We start from the raw sequence: 11,365 nt of genomic DNA, 5'->3' as shown, positions 1-11,365 counted from the left end.
AAGTGGAAGGCATACAAAATAGAGAGGGACACACATATTGTGCAGACTGAGAATGACTTCTCTTTTTTTCCCCTGAGCGTAGAAGTCAGTTGTGTTCACAACGTTGTGCCATTGTTATTTCTTATAATGCTGTTCATGAACACAAAAAGGAAGAACAAAAGGTCTTTTGTTATGAGATGAATTATGTTGTTGACTTGTTGGACTATAAATTCTTTCCCTTTGCAAAATCATCCATCAGAAAGAAAGTAAAAAGGACGAGAAGAAAAGTCTTAAAACATGAACACGATAAAGTTGAGATAGTCAGAGAGCCACAGCTGCGGAAGGAAAATTTTCTCCGTGGTTGTGGTCGATGCTTAAAACCGTCAGAAAATCACACACGCCTGGATGCATCTATAAATTGATGTAACTCAGGATGGCTTTTTTATTGTGCTTAGAGAGGTGCAGGTCTTTGAATGAGGAATTCATTTGTCAGTTTGCACATTTCCTACTGAATTAAACACAAATGTAATGACCTCCCACTCATAACATAACAGATCCAAGCATGTTATCATTCTCTGGCTACGATTTTGCTCACATTTTCTTTTTTCCTCCCTTATTTTTCTCTAAATACATGTAAGCAGGTTATGATGCTTTGGTGCTGCAGGATACCGGGGTTTGGATAGTATCCTGTCAGTGGGGGTGGGGAAAGGGGCAAATCCTGAATGCAGGGTGGTAGAGAGAATGTAACAAGGTCCCAGGGGAGGCAGGGGCGGGGGGGTGTCGCAACAATTGCCCTCAGCTCTGATGGGCCGATGTTGGAGCAAATGAAAGGATTGTGGACATGCATTGGAAATTACCTCTGGAGTTCAATGGCGCAGCTGTCATTTTCTGAAGTGCTTCTATGATTTTGCTTTTAGTCTCAGGGGGCTGAATGGCTGATTAACAAAGGACAACTAGACATAAAAAATGTAACATGAGTACGTCCAGTGGGTTCAGAGAGTCCAAGGCTCTGTTGATTCTGCAGCTAAACATTAATACTGTTTCTGGTCCCCCCCCAAAATGTGGCATTTATTCGTTGTCTGCACCATGTACTGCTACTTAACTTAATTACTCATTTAAAGGTGCTCTAAGCGATGTCACGTGTTTTTTAGGCTGAAATTGTGAACGTCAAACACTTCATTTTCTGCATTCTGGTAAATTTTTCGGCATCAATTTATGGTGCAAATGTCTGTATTTATGTAACAGAAATTATAATAGGTTTTTGGGGTGGGATGCACTAACCAGTTTTGATTATTGGGGGGGGTTGTAACTCCCCCATCCCCCCTGTAAATTATGCCTATGCACGTTTATGTCCAGTTGCATTAGGACCCAAACTATTGCAGTCTAATACAACAGTCCTGCGAAAACTCATCCGGTTTTTGTTGAAACTGTATTTCATTAGGAATAGGTGTTTCTGTTACGTAGGTAGCCTACCTTTATTGGTATAAACAGGGTGGACACCTGTCAGTACAACTGTACAATACAAAAAAGATAGTTATGTTTTGACTTTCACTTATATATTTTATCAACTGTCTTTTTTATTGTCTAATTGTATTGCCTATTTGCCTTTAATCCTTTTATTGTCAATCACTTTGAGCTACATCTTTCGTCTGAAAAGTACTCTATAGAAATATTGTTATTATTATTATTATGAATCTAACGAGGGGATGAAGTGCAGGTGAAGAGATGCTCAGGTGAGGGGAATTAGGTGATTAGGCAGGAGGCAAAGGAAGGAAAGGCAGCACATTAACACAGGAGGAAAAAAACAAACAGCAAACAGAAAAGATACAACCAAATCCAGTCTTTACAAAAAGTCCGAGGGCATCTGGACACAGAGCCAGACTGTGAGGATAAATCTGAGCTATGGTTTGTACAAAAAGGGGATGTACGAAAAGTCATGGTATGAGATTTAATCTATGGGAAACAAATAAAAAAACATCAAAAATAAACGTAGCCAACTCGGTACATCTTAAACTGTTCTAATGCACAAATATACTGGGGGCCTGTACGAGCATGTGACGGGCAGAATGACAGGACTCATCGTGCACAGGTACTTCTTCTCTGACACAAAAAACACGCATGCTCATAGAAAAATAATTCAGATTCAAATTCCACTACACCTGACTGTGAATCAAACAACGAGAACAGTTTGAAGATGGAGAAGGGAGCAGAAACTGAACCTGTGACCGTCTGTCAGGATCCAGAACACTGAGGCACCATGACGCCCTCTGCTGGTCCATGTGGCATAATCTCCAAAAGAGACAGCAACATGAATTGATTGTGATTATGTAATTGTGTGTGTTTAAGACCCTTATATGTTTGCTACCTGATTGTTTCCCCTTTGCACTTAATTATTATGTGTAAGGTAATCAAAAAATCAATAAATAGCCATATGTGAAGTGTGCAATATTCAATGTTATGGCTTTTATTGGCAGGAATGTGCAATATTGTTGGTGTGTATGTTCTGGTGTACATGGATCTGTGTGTGCTACTGAATGTTAACTGTAGTTTGATTGTACATGTATACGATTATATTGTGTGTAAATGGAGCGACTGCTACGTCACCTGTGTTTTCTCCAATGCCCAAGACAAATTTCTCCTAAAGGAGACAATGATCTAATCTTATCTCATCTCTTAATGATGGACGTAACATCCCGAAACTGGTAGGAAGTATGTCAAGAATTAACATTTAGTACTGCCTGTTCCTCTCCTGTAAAAAAGATCAAAATTATATTCAACTTTTTGTGACTTGAAAATGTTGTTCAACCATCTCCCTATCCGAATATTATGTCTTCTAATAATTGCTGTTTCAAACATTGCTGTTCGTAGCTATGGCATCGTTCTGGATGCAATAGACCTTTTTCACAGCAGACATGTTGACATGTCATAGTAGGAAAAGCACAGGTGTATTCAAAACCATTAATGATGGCTGCATTCCACTTAGGAGAGGCCCTGGTATTGTTCATGCTGACTCACTGAAATAGCTCACTGGGACACTTGATGGAACTGAGCCATCGTTAAGGTTATCAATTTCAGCTGTGCTTTTCCTAATATGACAAGTCAAAATGTCTGCTGTGAAAAAGGTCCATTGATTGAAAGCATCCCCCTCTCCTAAACTCTACAACACTACCAGAGGGACAGCAGATGGCAGCATTGATGCAGTTAGTAAAACCGACACACAGTATCTAGTGGAAGAACGCTATTATTGCAGATATTAATCTGTTTATAATATTTTGAAAATTGTACACTTTTTTTTATTTTAACTCCAATAATGTTATTTATTGCTGATGTTTCCTTTAACACAGTCCCACAGACCATAGTTTTGAAATGTTTTGATGCAAAGAGGTGAGAAAAATAAGAACGATATAGAATAGCTCTCTGGTATGGGTTTATGAGACAAAATAAAGCAACATCGGGGCATTTTCAGAGCTACAGAGATGCCAGATGATCTTTTTTCAGGTTGACAATGTATATTGGAAGCTTTTTCTTTTTCAAATACGTTTTTAAGGTTACTTTTCTGTTGTGTCTCTTTTGTTTTGAGTGTGAGGCGCTGGAGATGATGTATTGCAAATTTTGGATCACTTCCTGTGTCCACCACGTGGCATTAGACAACTTGCACTACACATGTATTATGTTGCTCTGTATCAAGAGTCGATCACACAGTGTAAATTTCACTGTGTGTGGCAGCACGGTGGCAACTTTTGCCTCACAGCAAGTTGGCACTGCAGAGTTCGATCCCCGGTCCAGGCAGGGCCCTTTCTGCGTGGAGTTTGCATGTTCTCCCCGTGTTTGCGCGGGTTTCCTCCAGGTGCTCCGGTTTCCTCCCACCACAAAGAAATGCATGCTAGGTAACTAGGACCACAGTTGAAAATTAGCCGTCTGGCTAACACTGGCACATTTACAGAAATGTTGATAAATGTGCATTGTCCTAATCAAATAAATAAATCTAGATGTAAATCAGATGAGGTTTGTCACATGAGGTTAATTTCCTGTTGCCAGTTGGTGGTCCTATGACTATAACATTGTCCCAACCCGGGCCCGTAGGCTGGAACCAAGATGAAACAAAGCCAAAGAAAGCAACTTAGGAACAGTGAGATCTTTTACCGTCCTAGTGAAATGTCTTTGGTCAGTATGTACAATACACAGTGTTACACCTCCTGACCCAAAATACTCTTAAAGTGGCCATATTATGCTCATTTTCAAGTTCATAATTGTATTTTGAGGTTGTACCGGAATAGGTTTACATGGTTTAATTTTCAACAAACACCATATATTTGTTGTACTGCACATTGCTGCAGCTCCCCTTTTCACCCTGTGTGTTCAGGTCTCTGTTTTAGCTACAGAGTGAGACCTCTCACTGCTGTAACATCTTTGTTGGCGGTCGCACATGCGCAGTAGCTAGGTAAGATCATATCATCTAGTTAACTGTTTGTTTCTACAACTTCAGTAGTACAAGGCAGGATTAGCCGGGAGACTTCTTCTAAACGAGGGCACAGTTACAACTTTGCGTGGAATACCTGCAGAACAGGGACATGTAAGTAGTTCTTTTGTAGATTATGGTGAACTACTGTGTGTTGTAGCAGTGTTTTGCCATTCAGAACGAGCTAGCATGCTACGGTTAGCCACCTCGTTTCGGCTAGTGACGTAAAAAGCCCTGATTTTGAACAGCTCACCTGGAGACTGAAGGCAAATTGAAGACTGAAAGCACACATTCAGAAACCCGTATCTCACTCAAAACAGCATGGATGTTTTATTTTTCCAAGTTTGTATGCGTGTGGAAGCACCAGAGACACAAAATAACACCCCAAATCCCAGAAAAAGTGTTTTTTTCATAATATGGGCACTTTAATGTTTAACAAAATTAGTAGGAGTTTCAAGTGTTCAAGTGTACAACCAAGTGATCCGCAGCCAGACAAAAACATTAACCTTCAAAATGCCTTTTTTTTTCTTCAGAATTACAGCTACCCAAAGCACACAGAACTGGAATTACACAAACACTACGCTCAACCCAACGTAGCACCCAGAAGGTCTCTCCAATCAAAACGGCTCACTAGCCAACCACGTCTTTCCAAGACGCACAATACAACGTAGACCGAAGCTACAACAAAACTCACCCAACCAAGGCATGAGCTTTAGCGCCTTCCGCCAGAACTGCTTCTTAAAGCTGCAAAAACTCAACATTCAAAAACAACTCACTGTAAAAATGACCCCCAGCTACTCACTTCCCACAAAAATTCAAGGGGTTCCAGGTATCTTTATTATCTCCGGAGGGAGGGCAATTTGGTTTACAGCCAGCAGTAATATATAAACAACAAACACAACCATTAAATAAAAAGCACAATGACATAATTAAAGAATTAAAATTTTAAGAAAGTAATTTACAATGCTGATAGCATCAGGAATAAATGACCTCTTGAACCTATTAGTTAGCAGCCCTGATGTTAGCAGCATACATTAGCACCTCTCCTGAGAATATAGTTCCCAGTTTGTATACAGTTAGAAGACGGCTGTGTGTCATGTGACCTTGTTATTTGTACACGCTGTGACTATACAAATCACAACATGTAAATAGGAAAATGTTGGCGTTATTTTGTCACTTATTGGGAGCAGTAGGTTAGATGGAGCCGGTTACCTCCAGGATCTGGGCTAAGCTAGGCTAGCGGTGGGAGCGTCAGACAGAGTTACGACACGCACGGAGATGAGAAGGGTATGTATGGACTTATCTAACTCTGGGGGATACGGTGAATAAGCTAAAGTCCCAATAAGTCGGCATGTTGTTTAAGGACCTGTCCTGATACAGGTCATGGAGGTTGTTCAGTGGTGTTCCAGTCCAATGTTGCTGCACACCTTCCCAATGCCTTGCAGATTTTTTCTGTTTGACAGAAAGTGACCCTTGCCAGCAGATAAAAGAAAAGGTAAGAACAGATTCAATAAAACAGGAATAAAACATTTTCATAAAGGTGGTGTCGACATTAAAACTATTATATAAATATAATAATATAATATATAAAAAAAATTGGTCACACAATCATCCTAAATCTGAACATTCATACATACATAGGTCAAACATATGGCGAGGGCTACTTCGTTGAGATTTGTTACGGGCCGCTATCAAGCCATTTTGTTACAACCAAGCACAGAACCCTTAAAATATAACATGTTTTTTTCTGATGTGATTGCAAACCGACATGATCGGTACTCGTGGCCCTAATAATTAATATGTGAGGGGAGAAACGTTGGGAAAGACAAAGGATTTGTGCAAAGCTTTCCCTGTGCACCTCCACTGAGCCCCAGATGCAGTGGCTTCTCCACTGGGGGTCAGACCACAAGGTCAGTACAGTGTTGATCAGGTGGAATAAAAGGGGTTGTAACCCCCATAGTGATCAAAGACACTGGTCGACATGCCACGCCCCTTTAGCCCTCTCTTCCTGTACAAACCTCTCTGAGGGCAAACCCACTGACCCGGCAAACCGAGCGGGGAGAGGAGGGGAGTAGAGGGAGGGGGGTCTGGATGATCCTATGTGGGTCCTGGATGGAGGAAAGGACAGATGGATGAAGGGATGGATTGAGAAAAAAACCAAGATTAAGCATTAACAGTCAGCTTAACCTCCTGGATTCCCCTTAGAGAATTATTACTTGTTGAACATCCTTGCAATATGGCTGGACTGATCAGGAAAGAGAATTGTTGGGGTTCAGTGAGACAAAAGGCCTTTCTCTATGACTTCGTACAGTGATGAAATGATGCTCGTCATCATGGCTCTAAATCAAGCAAATCAAACTGTTTGCCGGCTGTTTAAAGGGATGTATTAGACAACTTATTTTTATGCTCACTTTTGCCAGTTAGTCTCTTTCAGATAAATGTCTACTTTACAGCTTAATTCATGTCATAAAGTGAGACCAAGAAGCAATGGTTGCCTTAAAAGGTAAGTTATGTGTGTCATGTGGGTAAAATGTAGTGATGTTACGTTCTGTGCCGAGGCTCCGAAGCGTGTGTGGAGAAATCCCGGAGGTATTCTGTGAAGCGCGTATCGAGGCTTGTATCGTTTTAGACAAATGACGTCATTGATTACATCCGAAGCCTCGCAGCCCGTCCATACCGCGTGGTCCGAATCTACAGGATTTTATTACACATCCATGATCTACACGAGCACATTCACTGTCCTCTGCCAGGTTAAACCATCAGATAATTTATAGCAAAAACATCCGTTCTTAATCGTTATTACTCACTTATTACTTATTGTATATAACATAACAGATTTATCCTCACACATGTAAAAGTGTTGCTAATGCTGAACAAAGGCTACATTCAGACTGCAGGCAAAAGTGGCCCAAATCAGATATTTTTGGGGTCAAGTGACCAGGTCAGACTTTTTCGGAAGTAGTGTGAACACTCAAATCTAGCCCAGACCACTTCCATATGTGGTCCTGAATCAGACCCAGGTCAGATTTTTTGCTGGTAAGCTCCAACGCTTCATGAGGCTTCATCTCGCCATCGCTAGTAAAATGGGGCTTAATGTGGCTAAAAATATTATGTAATAATACAATAAATCTTTTACTTTGGTTGATAGGGCATGTGTGGGAAGAGATATGGAGGATCAGCACTAAGGAGGTGGGTCTGACACATTAGGTCAGTGATGCAACACTCGTGTGAGATGCCGGGAGAGCAACAGTAAAGTTTTTGACCCCATTTACGCCAGGTATTAATATGCAATATGTATAGGTATATGTGTTATCAGGATAAGGGGAAAAAAATCATTTTTAATAGCAGATGTAAATGTAAGTGGGGCTGTTGAGTTTCACCATGCAGAGACAGAGTGAATTGTTTTGGGCTGTGTAACAATTTAGGAACTTTGACACACAACTTCTGCAGCTACAGTTGAGTCAAAGCAATACCGCCCCCCCCAAAAAAAAAAAAAACACCATGTAAGGTTGAAGGGTAACCATTAAAGTGGTCAATGTCTGCAGGGAACTATCTCTAACTACTAACTAACTAACTATCTTATCAACCAAACATTCCCATCAGTCTACATTTTATCAGATTGAATTTGCCCCATGACACAGCAGGAAATAGCCACTGAACTACATTTTTTTGTAGTGTTGTAAGAAGATGTTCCACAACATCTTCTTACAACATTGTTCTGCAACACCCTGTCACACTCTAGTACAGTATAATGAGGCACTTTTTTTGGCAATTGCTGCCATCTTTTGTGCCCATTCATAAATTCATCACCAGCACAATAATCAGAGCTTTGTTCCCTCGTACAATAGCTTTACTCGAGTGGGAAATGTACCAACTCCCCGTTTCTGGGTGAAATTTTAATTGGAAGTAGAGACTCGACCGTGCAGCCGGAATGTCAATAGCTGGCCTCCATCCAACTCATACTGAAAACACACACACACACACACACACACACACACACACACACACACACACACACACACACACACATACTCACTCACTCACTCACTCACTCACTCACTGATAATGCTTGCCTCCGGTATCTTGCTGTATGACGTGTATGACCTGCTCATGACCCCATTTGCAAGCAAAATGGAATTAAAAGTGAGTAATCAATGCAGGAAATTGCTCACAAGCTCTGTACATTTCAAATACAAAGAATGGATATTATAAGCATAACCTAAAAAAGAAGCAGGTGTGTCACTAATGTTCAACTGTTATTGCATGACAGTGTTTGACGAAGCAAACATATAGGCGCCTTGATTTAGCTATCCTTAAGGATGGAAATATGAAGTTTGTTATGGCATCATTAAAATTGAAGGTGTTATCCTCTGGGGAGCGTGAATTTCTTCAGCTATCTGAGAACTAGATCAACTATTTTGTGTGCAAAGATGACACGTTGTAGTCCAAAAAAAACTTACAGAGTGTCAGAAACTGAAATGGTTCATCTTCTGGGGAGCGTGAATCTGCTCAGTGAATTTTATGGCCACTGGAGTTGAATATTTCTTGTTGGAGGAGCAAGAAAAAAGTCAAAGGGTCACCAAAAACAAAAATATTAAAACATTATAAAAACCGTAGGATCAATCATCTTGAGACCAAACGACTGACAGTTTGAGCACTAGCCCTTTTTCATTTGAGATGTTTTGTTTTACCTGATATTATTTTGGCCTATAAGCTAAATTAGAAAATGTATGTGTTTAATTTGGAGGGGTTTTCTAAAGGGAACTTTTTTCATTTATAAAGTCACACTTTTCTTCTTTTGTCCTGCTTATCCTGCTCGCTTTAAATGAAATAGCATTTTTTTTTTTTTTTTTTTGGGGGGTGGATGCTGTTCCAACTGGACATAGCCACCATCAGAGAGTAAAGTAATGGGCTCTGTGGAATCTGATTGGCTGTTGGGGAACTGCCTATGGTGGGCCGATACAAAGGAGCGATCTGGGCTACAAGAGGCTTAAAGCAAACTCCAATCTGAGGTAGGACCCCCACTAGTGCACACACACACATACACACACACACACAGCTCGTTGCTGTCTCCACTCACTGATGAAGGAGCCCATTCATGCCCCCTGACAAATTACTACTGAAGCATGAGACTAAAGAGACCCCCCACCCCTCTGTCTCTGTCTCTCTCTCTCTCCATTATAGACTGCGTGAGACTTGGGTGTGAGAGAATATCACACGGGACACCGGAGTTATGAAAGGAGCATTATGTTAACAGTTCTGAGCAACAACAGAACAATGGCTTCATATTTTCTTTTACTGTAAAATGTATCGTCATGCAGCAAAACAGACAAAGTACAGTAACGTTTACTGTGAATAATAAAAATGTTACAAAGAGCTTTACAATAATTAAACTGGTGAATTATATAGATCAGAGTGAAATAAAATACAGTTTTATTGCATGCGAAACATTTTTATCTTTAATAGTAACAAACCTAATGGCCCTAATTTCTCAGAACTTCTTGATCTACCCTTTACAATAATAACATTAACTAATATAGCCTACAAAGAGAACAGAATAAGCCCTTTCTTTGTCTTACTTAGATCGTTTAATAAGATCAGCTGCACAGTGATTAGCAGGTTTTGCCCACATGATGCAGGGTGGCGAGGGGAGCGTGGCAGAGAGATTAGTGTTAAATGCAACAAGAATACGTCTCAATACCTTCACCGAAAGTGAAATTGATATTGTAATTGAAAATGTTGCGCGATACCTGTAGGCAGACCTACAGTAACTAGTCATCCATTTCAATCATCCTGATGCCGTTACATACAGTAGTGCGGAGATCTTCAACAGGGGGTCTGGGACCCCTATGGGGTTCTCAGAGTTACTGCAAGGGGGGCCACCAAATTATTCTTTTTTTTTAAGGTGTTTTTCAAAATTTAAAATGTCTTAACATTTACTATTTGTGAGGAAAAAAACATTGCTAGGCTTACTGACCTATAGGTAAGGTAGTCAGTAAAGTAGTCATCCACAGATACAGGTAATCCTAAGGATTCACTGTGCCATATGTAACATTAAAACATGATTTATAAAATCATGCCAACAATTATTATTTTAGTAGGTTAGTATTCTATGCATTAAAAATGTATGTATAAAGGCTTTAGGCCACCCTACACATTATTGTAGGTCCTGTTTAATATGCAACTTCATTTTATACAATATATTTAGTAGGGGGTCCCTGCTCCATCTCTCTTTTAGTTAATAAGTCCTTGGCTTAAAAACGTTGTAGACCCCTGCAGTAGCGGCAATTCAATGACAATTACCATCCTGTTTTTTAAGTGAAAAAACTGCCTACCCATGCTTTAAAATAAGGAATGACACAACATAGTGAAAGGCTACTTAATGTTTTAAAAGCTGTTGAAACAATGATAATCTCACTAATGGAATTTCCCCAATTGAGGGTTTAACAAAATGCTTCTTTAACTTTAACGGTGAGTCAGCACCAAACCGCACTAATCACTTTTAGTCCAATCCTACCAGACGAGGGCTGTTTTAAACAAAAGGATTAGGCAAAGTCCAGAAGGAGGAGGTCAACTGAGGTCACAGGCCACTGCCGACCATGTGTGTGAGGTGAAAAGATCCTCAAAACATCTTGGTGTCTGCATTAATGCAACAAGTCCCAAGGCTTCGTGTGCAGGGGTCTAAACTGTAGGGGAAATCAAGGCAACAATGTAGGTGGTAGATCATATAAAAAGTAGCGACCCTCTCATCATTAAGCCATGCAGTGCCTGCATTTGGGCCTCTAAAGACATTAAGATGTGTTAAATCTGATTAAAGAGTAATATTACTATCGTTTTGACAGCATTTAAAGAATAGTGTAGCCTTTCACTACATTGTGTCATTCCTTATATTAAAGGTGTGGTGGGCAGTTTTCTTTTGGGGTCATT

Source organism: Sander vitreus, chromosome 18 (assembly GCF_031162955.1).
Source record: "Sander vitreus isolate 19-12246 chromosome 18, sanVit1, whole genome shotgun sequence".
Lineage (NCBI taxonomy): Eukaryota > Metazoa > Chordata > Actinopteri > Perciformes > Percidae > Sander > Sander vitreus.
Note: the sequence above shows the minus strand (reverse complement) of the source record.